Raw genomic sequence first — 16,205 nt, 5'->3', positions numbered from 1 at the left:
TGGGTGACATTATCCTGGCAAATAACACACGGCGGCTGAGATGGGCCGAGTGTTTGGGTAATCCTCACTCTATTGCAGAAATGGACGCCCTTGTAAAGGCCGCTCCTGCAGATTTACAGGGTCATTCATCCAAGGACGATTATGAGACTAGGGTGACTGATATCCATACAACCCTTTTTTTAAAACTCGGCACATTTTTTAGTAAGTCAAGTAAAAATCCTTTGCGTAAAAGTAGACGGAAACCCGATTCTTGGTACGACAAAAATTGCAGGTTAGCATACAAGTCTTTAGCACTAGCGGTGCAAACCACTGATAGAGAGAAGATACAGGGCGCTAGACGACACTATAAAAAAATACAACAAGAGGCAAAAAACGCTTGGGACAACAATTATTGGGAAGAATTATATGAGGCCAGTAAGTCCAGAGACATGACTGGTTTCTGGAACTTAGTGAGATGGGGCAAGGGGAATCAAAAACCGCAGCCCGTAAATTCTGTCCCTCCAGAATGCTGGATATCGCATTTTAAGTCCCAGTTTGCTAACACAAATAGTGTATCTACAAATGCTCTGGAATCTATCAGTAATTGCATATCTACAACTACACTAGTGTTTAGTCGGAGAGACGTTGAATGTGCTCTCAATTCAATACCAAGAGGAAGAGCCCCAGGCCCGGACAAAATTCCAGCAGACCTTTTTTTACATAGTAAAGAGGTCTGGGTCCCATATATTGAACTGCTGGCAAATGCTATTGCCAGGGGCTCGACCTTGCCGGAACTATGGAGGGGAGCTGAAATCATACCTATCTTTAAAAAAGGTGATCGTGCAGATCCTGCTAACTACAGGCCAATCAGCCTAATAGCATGTATTCAAAAGGTAATGGCCAGGATGGTTCTTTTTAGGATACAGAACTGGATAGAGGATTCGGGGGTCATGTCTACGCTTCAGGCTGGCTTCCGCCCCTCTACCAGTACAGTGGACCAAGTTTTTAGGTTTTCGACAATATACTGGAAATGGGTGATTCTTGGGGGCGGCACATTAAATGCAGCCTTTGTCGATTTAAAAGCGGCATTTGACCTCGTGCCACGAGATAGGCTGTGGCAAGCGTTTCATGAACAAGGCATGCCACATGAACTCCTCACAGTTCTGATTAAATTTCACGAAAATAATTACGCGCAGGTCAGATGGGGAAACCAGAGCCAAGTTACAGACAGATTCCCAACAGAAAGGGGTGCGTATTGGCTCCAACACTATTCACGCTATACATTAACCGGGTTATAGATTATTATAGGGATGTACACACAGATGCACCCAAACAAAATGGCATTCCAGTTCCCCTGTTAATGTTTGCAGATGACACCCTTTTAATCTCCAAAACACAGGAAGGGCTCCAGAAAGCAATTGGGTGTTTTGAAAAATTCTGCAATGACTATGGCCTTGTTATAAACGTGTCTAAGACAAAATTTATGGTGATGCACAGGCACAGGAGGATAAGGGGCAGAGTTTCCATGAATGGCGAATTGCTAGAACAGACAGACAGCTTTAGCTATCTGGGCATTACATTGGGATCACGGCTAGAGTGGAAGCCTCACATGTCTTATCTAAAAACCAAGCATGCACAATTGGCAGGTGTTTTACTGAGAGAGTTTAAGTCCTCGGTCACAAAACCAATAGCCCCAGTACTTAAAATATATGACACAAAAGTGAGATCTTCTATGTTATATGGGGCGGAACTGTGGGGGGTTTCCGATGTTACGGCCTTAAAAAATGCACAAAATAAATTTTTAAGATGCATAACAGGGCTCCCACAATCAACACCAATTATACCTTTGTATATGGACCTGGGCTGTCATAAAATAGAGGACATATGCAGTTTCAGACCTATTGCTTATTGGAGGAGACTTTGGGTTACGCCTGAACTCTCTCACTATGCCCTAGCACTTCTGGAAATACGAAATATGGACTCTGGGGGAAAAATACTGTGGTTCAGGAAGGTTAAATCCTTACTTAAGGCCTTAGGGATGGGGGATTTATGGGAAAACCTGAGGAGAACATCTTCCCATCCAAACAAACTTTGAAAGTGGCTTACTGGGCACATGTAACCCAAGAGGAGTTCCAGAAACATACAGCTCCATCGCTCAGAGGAGTCTTTTTGGAGCAGAAACATATCCCTGTGTATGAGAGTTATTGGGACTTTATTACAATACCATATGATAGAAAACTGTTCCATCAGTTTAGGGCAGGAAACCTTCCAATCAAAACATTCACTAGCAAATGGTCTAGTAATACAGATGATCAAATGTGTCCTTTTTGTTTAGTACACTCTGAAAGTATAGCCCTTGTGATGTTTGTGTGCCCAATGTACAAAGCTCCTCGCCACAAATGGATCAGGCCGATCTGTATACAAAAGGGTATCCAGAGTGGGACTGTAGCACTCAGAATTCTCAAAACTGATTGCTCTGAAAGTGTGGCGGTTGCGCTTGCAAATTTTTTTTAAAGTGGACGTGGCTAATAAGAAGGGATACGTTGAAAGTATTGTAGCCCCCATACATACAATCTGATATTTACGCAGGAAATCAATCGGTATTAATTTTAATGATTTTATTAAACACATTACTTATTTTTTTTAACTAGTTGTGTCGAAACACCTAATGTGTGGATAATAATAATTGGATGATTAAGTGATGTATTCCCTTGTAAATATCTAATAAGGATGTAATAATGATGAAATGTTGATTTTAATATGTCTATGTATATCTTTTATGACTAAAAGTCGAAATAAAGACTAATTTGAATTGAATTGATATGTGCTCATTTCGTTTGGTGCCTGTAACCAGTCTAGCCACTGTGTTTAATGATGCCCTCAGTGGAGCCAGGGTGTATTTGGGAAGGCCACAGGGGGTAGCGTTGCCGTAGTCAAGCCTCGACAAGACAAGCGCTTGAACCACCTGCTTGAAATCATTTTGCGGAAGGAAAGTTTTGATATTTCTGAGTGTCCTCATCAAGTGGTTTGCTCCCTTACACACCTTGCTGATATGATTTTTCATATTTAGGTGCTTGTCCATGGTGACTCCAAGTGATTTGGCTGAATCTATTATGAGAGGGGTGCAGTTGAAGGCAGTGAGGTGACTCAACCTCATGTTTATCTTGGGGATGTGGTTGGGAGGGGAGATGAGCAGGAATTCTGTTTGGTGGTGTTGAGCAGGAGATGGTTCTCAGTTAACCAGTTTTGAGTTGACGTTAGGGTAGTGTTGAGGGAGATGATGTTTTCCGGGGAATAGATTTTCAAATAGAGTTGTGTATCGTCCTCATACATGTGGAAGAGAATGTAAGTGGAGTTTAATGAGTTAGCTAAAGTTTCCAAGAACAGGTAGCGCACTGCTCTGGACAGGTGTATGTGGTGAGCTGGAATACGAGGAGCATGCAGGACAAGATTAAGCGTGGCGCAGTGCTCCGTCAAGCTAAGCATATGCATAGGTGTGGATGTTCTCCTATTGCAAGAGACACACATGCTAGGCACAAAAACATCCTGCCTGGTTCAATACAGGTATATACACACTGTCCATGCCGGCTTTACACAGGGCTCGCGAGGTGTAGCTATCCTGATACACCGTAGGGTCGCGTTTACACTGGTGCAAAAATGGCTGGACACCCAAGGTAGATAAATATTTGTACATGGGATTATTGCTGGGGAGCACATAGTGCTTGGCAGTGCCTATGCCCCTCCTCCCCTCGGCCAGAGCTTTCTAGATCACTTGGTTGGGATCTCGGGCGTCCTGCCTGATGAACTTGCAGTGGGTGGTAGAGATTGGAATGATGTGATGTGCCCCAACATGGATAGGTGGCACCCTGCCGGCTCTACCACAAAATCCCCCAACGCCAAACTACAAACCATGGGCGAGATGGTGGGGTGGGTGGCCACCTGGAGAGTGCATAACACTACAGATGCTGGATGCACGTTCTACTCCCATTCACACTCCTCCTATTCTAGGATCGACTACATATTCGTTCCCCGTGATTTTATGCTTAGGGTGCCGTTGGCGACAATCCATCCTAGAGGTCTCTTGGACCATTCTCCTGTGGCAGTTCAACTCCTGATAGGCCTGAGTCGACCCCCGTTCAGGTGGAAGCTCTCCGTGTGGCACTTGCAGAGTCAGGCTTATCGCACACATATCCGCAAAGCACTCTTAGAGTACATGTCACATAACAACAAAACAGCATCTTCCGCCTGCATCCTGTGTGAGGCAATTAAGCCCACAATGTGGGGAGTGGACGTCAGCTTCTGCGTGGCAGAGCGCAGGCGACGGAAACAGTCGCTTATCCAGCGAGAGGCACAACTTATGGCATTAGAGCGTGCTGCTCGGGGCGAGGATGAGGCGGTTGTGCATCAGCAATTGTGCCTGATGCAGCAGCAATATCGCAGTGAGCTGATGGAGGAGGCGCTCTGTTCATGGCTCTCCACACAGAGTAGAATTTATCAATGGGGTGATAAATCTGGCAGACTCCTCTACAGGTTATGCCAGCAGGCTCAGGCGTGCATTCCCCTCCAAGGAATCTGCTATTCTGATGACGTGCTAATGACAGATCCAGGGGCGTTTGCCAATAGCTTCACAACATATTACCAGTCTTTATATGCACACTGCAGGGCTCTTGAGCCTCCAAGATTGAACAGTTCTTCAACGACATTCCCCTGAAGGCCCTCTCTGAAGAGGCCCGATAATCTCTTGATGTCCATTTGAACCTGGAGGAAATGACCGCTGCTCAGGCGGACCTGGGCACTGGAAAGGCACCTGGCTCCAGTGGTTTCCCAAGTGAAATCTATAAAACCTACATGGCCCAGTAAGGCCCCCATTATCTAGCTGTGGTGCAGGAGGCAGCTTAGACCGCGTGTATGCCTGCAGATTGTAGACATACGGAAATTGTTGTATTCCAGAAACCGGGTCGCCCCCCAGAGCTCCATGCCTCCTACTGGCTGATCTCCCTTCTAAATGTAGAGGCGAAGCTCCTGGCTAAGGCACTCGGCACCAGACTCATGGCCAATCTCCCTAACTTGATCCACCCAGATCAGATGGACTTCATGCCTCGGTGGGCCACACAGCACAACATTTGCCACATTCACAATGCAGTTGCCACAGTGGACTATCTTCTTCGCCCACCTGCCCTACTTCTAGCTGACATTGACAGGATTTATTACTCCATCAGCTGGACCTATTTATTCATTCTCCTTGAACGCCTGAACTTCGGTCCACAATTCATATCGTACATATGTATGTTATATCAGGGATTGACTGCATTTGTTCGTATTCTAGGCAGCGTGTCCTCATCATTTCCAATTGACAGGGGCACCAGACAGGGCTGGCCACTGTCCCCATTACTGTTTGCCCTGGCCATTGAGCTGCTGGCAACCTGGGTCTGCCTGGACGCTCGGATCTTGAGCTTTGAGTAGTCCACTGACATCTCAGACTGAATAGCCCTGTACGCGGACGACGTACTCTTTTTCATGACAGACCCTCATAGGACAGGCCCCCGAATGCTCCAAATAATGAGAGTTTTTGGTGAGACGTCGGGTCTCTTCATGAATGTGAACAAGTCCACACTACTTGGGTCTCCCGGCGACTATAGATGGGCTGCAGATCTTTCCCAGACGCAGGATGGTATGAAATATCCAGGGTTTTTATTGCAGATATACAGGAGATCTCCAGGGCACGCAATATAGATAAGGTCAAGGCTGAGTTGCAGTCATGGGCGGGTTTAGTCCTCTCTCTATACAGCTGGTCGGTCTCCCGTGGACTTGTATCAGGTACAGAACCACCCCTACCCCATCCCGCACACATGGTTTAAGCAGATCAACTCCTTGCTGAGCGGGTTTCTGTGGGGGGGGTGGGACGGTCAGACTGGCACTCTATCTGCTTTCTCTCCACTTACTGTGGGGGCATCGCAGCCGCTGACATATAGTCGTACTATGCAGCCTCTTATCTACAAATACTAAACGACTTTTGGTATGGCTCGCGAGATGAACCTGCGTATGCCTTGGAGAGATGGTTGCTAGAAGACCCTTCACTTCGCAGATACCTATATGGCAGTCTAAACATTCAGGCTCTTCCCCAGCCACCAAAGTGTTACTGACAACATGGCGACAGCCCCTTCGTCGCATAGACTGGCAGAACCGTCTCACACGTGAGGCCCCACTCTGGTGCAACCGCCTCTTTCCACACCTGCAACAGCTGCGGGACTTCCATGGTTGGGACCAGATTGGGATCTCCTCCCTGGGGGACGTTTTCCAGGGACTCATCCTTAAATCCTTCACAGAATTACAAGAAGAATTCTCCATGCTGCACATCCCATTAGACTTGAGGCAAGCTTTCAACACCCTCAGCCTGAAGTACATGCTGGCAAGACTCACGAAATTTGGCATCAATCCGGCATATATACGCTGGGTCAAACTGTTAAGCACGACACCCACAGCAAGAGCTCGTACAGGAGTACACACCTCACAGTCCTACCCAATTAGCCGTGGTACACTTTAAGGCTGTCTGCTTTCACCACTCCCATTTGTATTAGCACTTGAGCCCTTAGCCTTTAAACTTTGGAAAGACGCAGATGGACATGGCATCCGCGTTAGCAACACTACGCATACCCTCTCATTATACGCTGCTGATATTATCCTCTACCTACACAATCCATGCATCTTTACTCAGTTCCAAAGTGTTTCTGGCCTTACCATCAATAAGACCAAATCATATGCATTTTATTTCCATGCTGAGTAGCAACTAGAGCCTATACACTTCGGCCCTTTGACGCTCCTGATTGCACCCACCATCCTTAAATACTTAGGTATACAAATATACAGGGGCCAATAGGAGTTGTTAGATGGCAATTTCTTAAGAGCAGTTAAGGTACTCAGAAGTAAAATAACCTTTTGCACATCACTACCACTCTTGGTGGCGGGTAGAGTTGCCATTACCAAAATGGTCATGCTTCAGAGACTGCTCTACCACTTTACTAATCGGCCAATAGTGATTCCAATGTCTATCTTTAAAACTCTGATTACTTGCTTGCTGGAACTAATATGAGGGACAGGCCGCAGGAGAGTGGGACTCTCGAAACTTCAGCTGGGAAAGGACAAAGGGGGCATAGGTGTCCCAGATTTTAGGGCATACTGTTACTCGAGTCAACTGCAGTGGTTGGCGTACTGGATTGCTGGTCATAACCTCCACAAGTATAGGTCTCACACAGCAAGCGCTAGCTTGAGGTACCCTTCATACCCTATTGTTACCCACAGCCCCCTCACTATTGAAGGTAGCCTTTACCTACTGGAGACGAGCAAAACACTATGTAGTGTAGTTCCTATATTCCCAATAGGCTCTGCGCATTGGAATAACATAAACAATAGCTTAGACATAGGACTGAGGTCGACTAGGTCTCTATTGAATATGTTAGACTTAATTGTGTGTGCCAGCTAGCTCAGAGGTCACTAGAAACTTTCTTGAGTAAACCAGAAGGCGTTTAGCTTTCCTGAATAGACAAGAATGGATTAGCTTCTGACAACCATATCACATGACTACTTGTTACCCCTGCAATAAGGAATATATCTCTAGAGTTGCGGAAACAATAGATAGCTATTTTACTCAGTCAATCGTGCATGCTTCGTTTCACCAGAAATGCAGAGAAATAAAGAGACGGGCGTTTTCAATAAAAGGGTTATTTATTGAGCAGTCTTCTTTCTCATGCAAGAGAAATGAATTGCCACAATTGCAACACTTGTCATAAAGTAAAGTGCGTACAGTAAAAGGAGTATCATGAAATAATACTGTAAAAGCATTTATATTTTTTCTAAACCATATGATACTTAAAATGGATAAAATACATACAATGATAAAATAATTACTAAACGTACTCAAATTGTGTTTCTAAGATACGCCTACCCCAGTGTACCTAACCTAAGCCTAGTACGTGGCAAGTAGTAGATGAGTTACAGTTTTTTGCAAAGAATCTGAATCAAGAATTCTCTATGGGTCTAATCAGCTCCGTACCTTAGGTATAGAATAAAAGAGGTCTTGTATCTCTCTCTCAGGACTCCATCTCCCAGAAACCCGCGAGGGTGACCGGAAAACACTGGAGCTGGATTTCTCGGCAGGAGAAAAGACAGCGTCTTTCTGAGTGCGTCAGCAGGGAGGGTCGGCTTCCTTCGGCACTCGCATCAGCAGGGCGTCGGGCAAGTAGATAGCCGATTCTGCTCCAAACCACTGTGTGTTGCTTAAGGCATATGCTGGTATATTTATACCTGGAAGGTGCCAAGTTTGACGTAAGGTTGGACATAAGACGTCAATAAGAACTGGCAGTTCTTTCAGGACTCTCAGGAGTTCTAGGACAAATCAAAACAGAAGCAGGGGAAATTCCCGGGCTGCTGGAGGCTGGATTTGTTTAAGAACGCGTTGTACTTTCTAGGAGTCTATGGGAGTAGCCTTGCCTATATTTGGATTGCATTGGCTATGACTTAATATGGATATGATTCTTATGCCTTTATAAGGATATGATTTATTATAACCACACAAGGGCATAAATCGGGAATATCTAATTAGGGTCCTAGATATATCCACTGGTAGGGATTCCCATGCCACAGGGCTAATCACTGCATGGAACATCTCCAAATGGGTACGGGAAGGAGTGAACATGGTGGAGATGATGTTTGGGGAGAGTATGTTACTGGACCACGAGAACTTTGCTAGAGAACAGGGTGTTCCACGATCCCTCTATATTTTGCATGAAAGCATTACCAAATACATCAAGCAGTATTGGGCACCAGAAAATAAAGAGTCCCCACACAAGAGCTGGTACATACACTACACCACAGAGGATTCCCTTACCTATTTTAACATCACCACTGCCTACATCTACATTTACCTAGGTCCCTCACACCCAGAGCACCCTTATGGCAAGGAACAAAATATCTCTGATAAAGAGCCCCTTTAAGGGTGCCGTCGGGCATTACAGCGTGACCCAACGAGGAGCAGGCTCCAATGATGAAGCATGACACCTAGCTTGCTGGGTGTGTGAGAGCCCTAGTTCGGAAAGGAGGAATACCCCTCCTTTTTACCTGTAGTACACTTAGGTTCTTTGATAAAAGAAGCTAAACGCCTTTTATAAGTGATTATTATATCACCTAGGAACTCCGTACCCTTCTTTTGTTTAGTAAATACACTAAACCTCATGGGTAACAGACGTCACTTGACTCAGTGGTTGTTAGGGATATTCGCTCCCATACCGCAACCTCCTTGGCGGCTGTTGGACTTGGCCCTTCTGGCAGGTTCACCCCTAATCTTTTTGCTTTTAATAAATGATCTGTGTTGATGATTTCTGGTCTCTGCGCACTTTTTCCCTGTGCCCCAGAGAAAAGTGCGTGCATGTAGTTAGGCTGGCCTGCTCTCCCATAGGAATGCATGGGGAATGTCTGTGTCCCTGGTAGTTCCTGATGCGTGGGGAGTGCAGACTCGAATTTGGTATGTGCGAGCTCGTGAGAATGAATGCTTCGCAATGATGTATGTGGCATGAGTGTGTCATGTGTAGAAATGCCACTTCTAGGACTTGGCATATTAATGTAAAATATGCCTGGCGTATGATTGGCTGGAGCTGGCTGGTGAGCCTGGCTCCAGGAAGGCTGGATGGGTCTGCCCGGTGGTGAGTGTGAGATTAGCATGTTGATGGCTTGGGAGGAGTGCACCTGGTCCCTGATGGGGCTGGACTTTCCCCACACAATGCTGGCTCAACCCCCAGTAGTGTGACTGATGACCCTAGCCCTGCCAGTGAATGAAATGGGTGGTTGAGCTATCAAGGGTACTTCAAAACCAGCTGCGACTGGTTTCCCCCCACCCTGCACCTACAGACAAAGGAATTTACAGTATAAGAAGGGGCTGTGTCCCCATACAATTTGTTCTGCTTTTGTATCCTTGCCAGAGGGGGCTGCTGCTGTTGCTGGGGCCAGGAGGACCGCCACTTGGGCTGTCTCCCTGCCTGGAGACCCAGTGTGCTGGCTCTGGGCCCAGCCTTGCCCCCCTGCCTGTCTAAAAGACTTTGTACTGGACTTTGTGCTTGGGGAGCGCTCTCCCTTGTCCCCAGCGCTGGGAGCACTTTATTTTGTGCCTCTTAGCGCTGTGAGCGCTTTTCCCTGCCTGCCTAGCACTGAGAGCGCTTCTCTTTGTCCCTAGCGCTGGGAGCGCTTTTCTTTGCCGTAGGAGCGCTTGGGAGCGCTCCGATTGCCAAGCCGGTGCCACCCGGCATTTGCCCGAAATTGCGGCGCATAGCGAGTGCCTACCTCGCTTTATATTTTATTTAAAGGCCGGTGCCTACCCGGCATTGCCCCGTGGTGTTTTTATCATTTACAAGCCGGTGCCCACCCGGCATTGCCCGTGATCACCGCCGCAGCCCAGGAGCATCAAGAACCGTTGCCGGGCCGCTGCCTAGTGCGACCCGGAAGTGTCGGGCCGACCGGCCAATTGCAGCGCGGCCCGGGAGAGGCGAGCCGGAAGTCCCTCCCCACAGCCACGGAGCGAGAAGGAGCGTGAAGGAGCGTGGAGCAGCTGTCCTGTCTGCAGCGAGACCCTGGAGTGTAGGAGCTCGCCCCTGCACCCACGAGTCTGCCCAGAGAAGGAGCCGTCCCGCCAGCGAGACAGCCGGTGAGTGGGGCCCCGGGAGTGCAGAGTCGGGGAGGAGGGCGTCGGGGCACATTGCCGGTGCCCGCCCCTCCCCGTCAGTGTGAAGAGCTGATTGAGGCTCTGTGGGCATTATTTGATCCCGAGTACCCCGTGAGGGACTCCAACGAAGCCCGTAATTGAGATTGGCGCCCCGAGGCTCCTGGGGGCAATTTGGTTATTTAGAGCCCGAGAGGCTCCCGCCCTAATTATATTTACGAGCCCCGAGGGGGCACCTTGATTTCCACGAGTCTGCGAGGCTCAGAACCGCCCTAATTGTTCTTCGAGTCCTGAGAGGCTTTTTGGGCCCCAGTTGTACTTTAGAGCCCACGAGGCTCCCAGCCCATAATTGTTTTGCGAGCCAGAGAGGCTCTGGGGGGGCACAGGCAGTTAGTTGGTCAGAGCCCCGTGGCTCCCACGCTGTGTTCCCTCACCTGTGTTCTTGACCCCACGTGGCTCCAACGTTGGCTATCTGTGATTCACAACTGTCCAGCACTTAGTGGACAGTTGCTACGTTTAGGTTTGTGTTCCTGGCTGCCTGCGCAGCCTTCCCTGACAATTTGGACTCAGGGCATTTCAGCCCTTGCGAGGCCAGTTGGCCTGAGGGACAGTTCTAGTATTGTGCTACATGCACCCTGCGCATTGTGATTTACTTGCATATTTGATTCTTGCGCAAATGTTCTAACCTGCACCTCTGAATATGTTTTAATGCCTCATGTGCAATGTGTTTATGTTTTATCCCCTTTGCTAAAAGTGACCTGCTTAGAGGATTGTTGATGTCCCATTACCTTTGCTAAAAGTGACCTGCTTAGGTATTTTATGTTTATCCCCTTTGCTAAGAGTGACCTGCTTAGAGGATTGTTTATGTTATTACCTTTGCTAAAAGTGACCTGCTTAGGTATTTTATGCTTTATCCCCTTTGCTGAAAGTGACCTGCTTAGAGGATTGTTTATGTTATTACCTTCGCTAAATGTGACCTACTTAGGTGATTGTTTAGGTTTCCTTCCCTTTGCTAAAAGTGACCTGCTTAGGTGATGGTTTTCCTTCTTTAAGTCTTGATAATAAGGTCCTAGTTCCCTGCGTGATTTTCCTACAGTGTTTAGGGTTGCGTAGGAGGTATTTTCCCTTTACCAGTAATTACTGGTTGTGTGCTACATTTACTATTTTGGTGCTACAGTCATTATATGTTTATGTGCTAAGTGTTATACCTACAAGTATTATTTCTAACAAGTGCCTACCCCTGACAGTGGTCCATGTGGCCCTGTCCTGTACATAATCCCTTGTAAATTCTGCCCGTGCCTGTTGGCACATTGTAAAGTGTGTGTGTTATCTAATGTGTTCTTGCTATAATACAAAGGCTATTTTTATATATAACCTTGTGTGGAGTTTCCTTTGTGGTGGGCCTTGGGTGTTGTTGCTGGGTGCGCACGCAAACGCTTAACACATCGCCTCTGAGATTAGCCTTGCTGCTCTGCCACGTTATCTAGAGGGTGAGCAGGGGTTATCTTGGTGTGTAACTCCCTTGCCCTGACCTTAGACCTAGTGGTCCATGACTGACTTTGGCATGAGCCTTGGCCAGCCGGGGTCCCGGGTCTAACAGCGGCACTTAGAGAAAAGGGGAATGCTGACATTGGGAGAGAATTGTCAGACAAGGAATGGGATTCCCTCCTTGAGTATTCCAAGAGGGTGTCCAGTAACGCTAAATTTAAATTCATCCAGTGCATGGTGTTACATAGGGCCTATCTCACACCGCACCGATTAAATAAAATGTACCCGGACGCGAAGGACCATTGCCCACGATGCCGACCTCATACATATGCTCTGGGCCTGCCCACGACTGTCTACCTTCTGGGCTACCATCATAAGGGTCCTAAGGACAGTAACGGAAATTGCCGGGGAGGATACGGCAGCATATTTTATATTGGGTCTGCGGCACTGCAATAAGAAGCAGAAAGTGAAAACCCGATTTGCTAACTTGACCTTGCTCATAGCAAAACGATCAATTACCATGAGGTGGAAGTCCGCTGTGCCCTCTGCAGCACCTAGCTGGCATGGAGAGGTGGTCAGGTGGGTGAGGGTTGGGAGTGCCAGGATAAGACAGGATGAAAGCAGGGGCTTACGGAAGACGTCGATCACATTGGCGTGGGATTCAATGTTAGAGCTATTCATAACCTCAGAACTCCCACCAACATGACAACCCGTAGGGCATAGCTACATAGTTCATACTAAACCGTATGTACAGTGCCAGAGCTCCCCAGGATACACCACTGAATGAGTATGTGCAACTGCATGCTATGCAGCTAGGAATACACACACAAATATAACAAAACCATGCTTCATATTTGTATATATGTGGACAGGAGTGAGTCAGGTAGGGTGGGAAGGGAGGGGGGTAGTGGTGAAGGAACTGGGAGGGAGGGTTGGGACATTTTGTTTTGATATGCAGATTGTTACCATGAACCATTCTTTAGGCACTGTTACTGCGATGCTTTTACACTTAACCACGGACTCCAACGCTGTTACACCCACTGTTGAATATGTAGGACATTGTGGTTGGTTCTTCCTCTTGAAACCAATGGTACAGACCTAAAGTCAGTGTATTAATTTTTTTGTCATGTCAGGATGTTATCAACAAAAATCAATAAAGTATGTTTTTTTAAATAAAAAAGTCTTGGCCCGCATACACCACAGTCCACATCGTTGGATCCAGATGTCCTGCCCCATGGCTAATACATTGATTTTGTTTACTATTAACAAAGGGATGACAGGAACTGAATACCAGGGTAGCGGCACAGGGGCATGGGTAACTCTCCGCGAGATTGGTTTTATTTTGTTTCCTTCTAACGCAGCATGTTTATTGTTATGCTATGTGAAACTATGTAGTATACCTATGCTATAGCTATACGTATATGTCTAAAATGCCTCTTCGAGCACATGACTGGCAAAAATCAATAAAACTTTTTTTTCAAAAAAATAAAAGTGCAGTCTGTTCATGATTATCTGTACAGTTTTCCTGGCTGCTTCTTTTTTAAATGTTGTTATTGTGATTGTATTTCAGTTTGCCTTTTGGTTGTGTGTTTCAATTTGGAGTCACTAGTAACAGTGTAACTATTGAAAATACTGATCTAACAAGTCAGAGGAAACATGAATTAGCAGAATGTATAAGAAAAAACGACTTCACATTAAAAAGTGTGCAACATGGCATTTAGCATATTCAATAATAGGCCGCTCCATGCACAAACTGCATGCAATTCTCTATTCTTAGATACACAAAACGGAATTAGATACAACAGGCAAATCCACTAATGTTTGCAGCCCATTGCTTTCACAAATTAGATACTGTGCAATTTGTACCCTATTTCTGTCGACTGAAAATATTGAGAGCCTCGAAAGTGATTGTGACACTGCATTAATGTCAGTGAATGTATTTGTGCTTTACTGTTCAGCCATATATCTTTTTTTAGTTTCTTACCTTTGTATAGGCTGGCGCTTCTTTTAATATGCGATCTTAAAACAAAAACTGGGTCGATATTGTATCATTAATTCTGCTATTTTCTAAACCGGTGGTTGTCAATAATAACATAAGAAAGCCAATGAAGAGTGTTGTAAAGAAAAAAGGCAACTGGAAAGGGTGCTACCACTATCTATGAACAGGAACCCATTCAGGGAGGCCACCAGTGGATATGAGAGGCTCTCTCCTTTCCAGTGGTGTCCCTCTTTCCAAGCAATTTGCCTGGGGGCAGTGTCAGACAACTAGAGTACATACCATTATAAACCATGGTAGCTGCCATTTTCCCTGCTTCCACCATACCGGAGGCCTTGGGCCCGATGACTGAATACTTGACCCTATGGGGCCACCCACCCAAAATAAGTAAACCCTGTTGCCTAATGGAGGATTCCCGCTTGTGTCTTACAAGCCCAGCTGTGATCGCCGAACAGACAACCTTTCGTGAGAAGTACCACTGGAAAGGGGAGACTTTCACCTTTTCAGAAGTGCCCCTCTCTTTCAGAAATTGTGTCTGGGAAGTGGTGCACTGTGGTTGGGGACAGGGGGTGAAAGGCTGAAATGGACCCGCTAGGGAACAAAAAACCTCAAATAATATTATGGCCCAGATGGTGGATGCTGGGGAAATCCATTCCCCCAAAACATGTTCCCTGTTATCTAGTAGAGATCCTTCTCAGTAGCGGTGGCCGGCACAGATCTGGAGTGGAGGGGCAGGGGAAGGGGGGTTTAGAGGGTAAAAAAACGAGAAATAAACGTATCTGATCCCGGCGTCTCTCCTCGTTGTCCCTTCGCTCCGGCCGGAAGAAGGAAGCACTCAGTCTCCCCTGAGCCAATCGCAATGCTGCAATGCAGCGCTGTGATTGGTCTGAGCGCCGTGGTTGACCGGTCGGCCAGGGAATGGTAGCTTCTGCATGTTTTCCACCCAGACTGCAACGCACCCTGTGTGGAGAACATGCAAAGTGCGCATGAATGTTTGTCTGGCTTAAGACAGTCAGACAAATATTTATGCGCACTTTCAGAGTGCCCACTACTCGTCCCCTGCTCATCTGTCACCAGAGCAGCCCCACCCCCGCAAAACTGCAGCAGCAGGGACAAATAAAATGATACTAACCTTGAGATATTATCATTTTATTTTTCCTTTATTTTCACTACTAAAAAACAGGAGGGTGATGCTCCTCCGCCTTAGCGGAGGTGCCCCCACTTCTTCTCACGGCTTGTGGCTAGCCCCCAAGCAGCAATGTTTTGTGGAGAGGCACCATTCGAAAGGAAATGCTAGGTGCCTGGGAGGGGGAGATCTCTCGAAGACTTACCGGTCTCCAGCAGCCATATTATCACTCATGCAAGCGAGAGGCTAGGGGCTGATGAAATCAGTGTGGCCAACATGGCGGGAGGCTTCCGATGCAAGCAGCAGAGAATTCCCCATACCTCCCTAGGCGAGTAGTATGTTCATGTTCTCTGCAGAGTTACTGCGGACAGCGTTGATATCAATGAACATCATGTCAATTCAATAATATCTTTATTTCGGTTAAAACCAGAACCATAAAAGATGTGCATACGGTTAAAAAAACAATGAAGTCGCATGAATTAATTTCCAGTTCTATACCTGTATTATCCACAGTCCAATATTGCCAATTGAGAATCAGTCAGAGGCATTTGCGATTTTAAAACAATAAATACAATAGCAAGTATAAAAAACATATTCCGTTCATTAAAGAAAGTACAACCAATACATTATAATTAGTACTTTGTCAAACAAAATTTGATATTAGCGGTATTATTGCTTTTCCCTAGCAATTAGTAAAAGAAACTGGATATTTAAGAATTTTGGGCAGTACTGACACGAACTCATGGTTCCCCATCCCATCTCCAGCTATTCTATTGGTTCGGTTACAGATGTAGCCATATAACATTAGAGCTTGAAACCCCTTCTCCTTCTAACTATCTCCACCGAGAAGAGATATCTGCTTACACTGAAAACAATGGATCGGGTTGTTTCAGTTCTTGAGATTCTTTCCG

General features: G+C 46.4%; 1 protein-coding gene across 3 annotated transcripts in view; it reads left to right on the top strand.

Annotated features, from left to right (window-relative positions):
• LOC147703659 (serine protease 27-like) overlaps nucleotides 1-16,205 on the top strand; it is a 337,557-nt gene that overhangs the window by 127,540 nt on the left and 193,812 nt on the right. The window lies entirely within an intron of this gene.

Source organism: Lissotriton vulgaris, chromosome 7, assembly GCF_964263255.1.
Source record: "Lissotriton vulgaris chromosome 7, aLisVul1.2, whole genome shotgun sequence".
In the NCBI taxonomy this organism is placed as follows: Eukaryota; Metazoa; Chordata; class Amphibia; order Caudata; family Salamandridae; genus Lissotriton; species Lissotriton vulgaris.
This window is presented reverse-complemented; position numbering and strand designations above follow the sequence as displayed.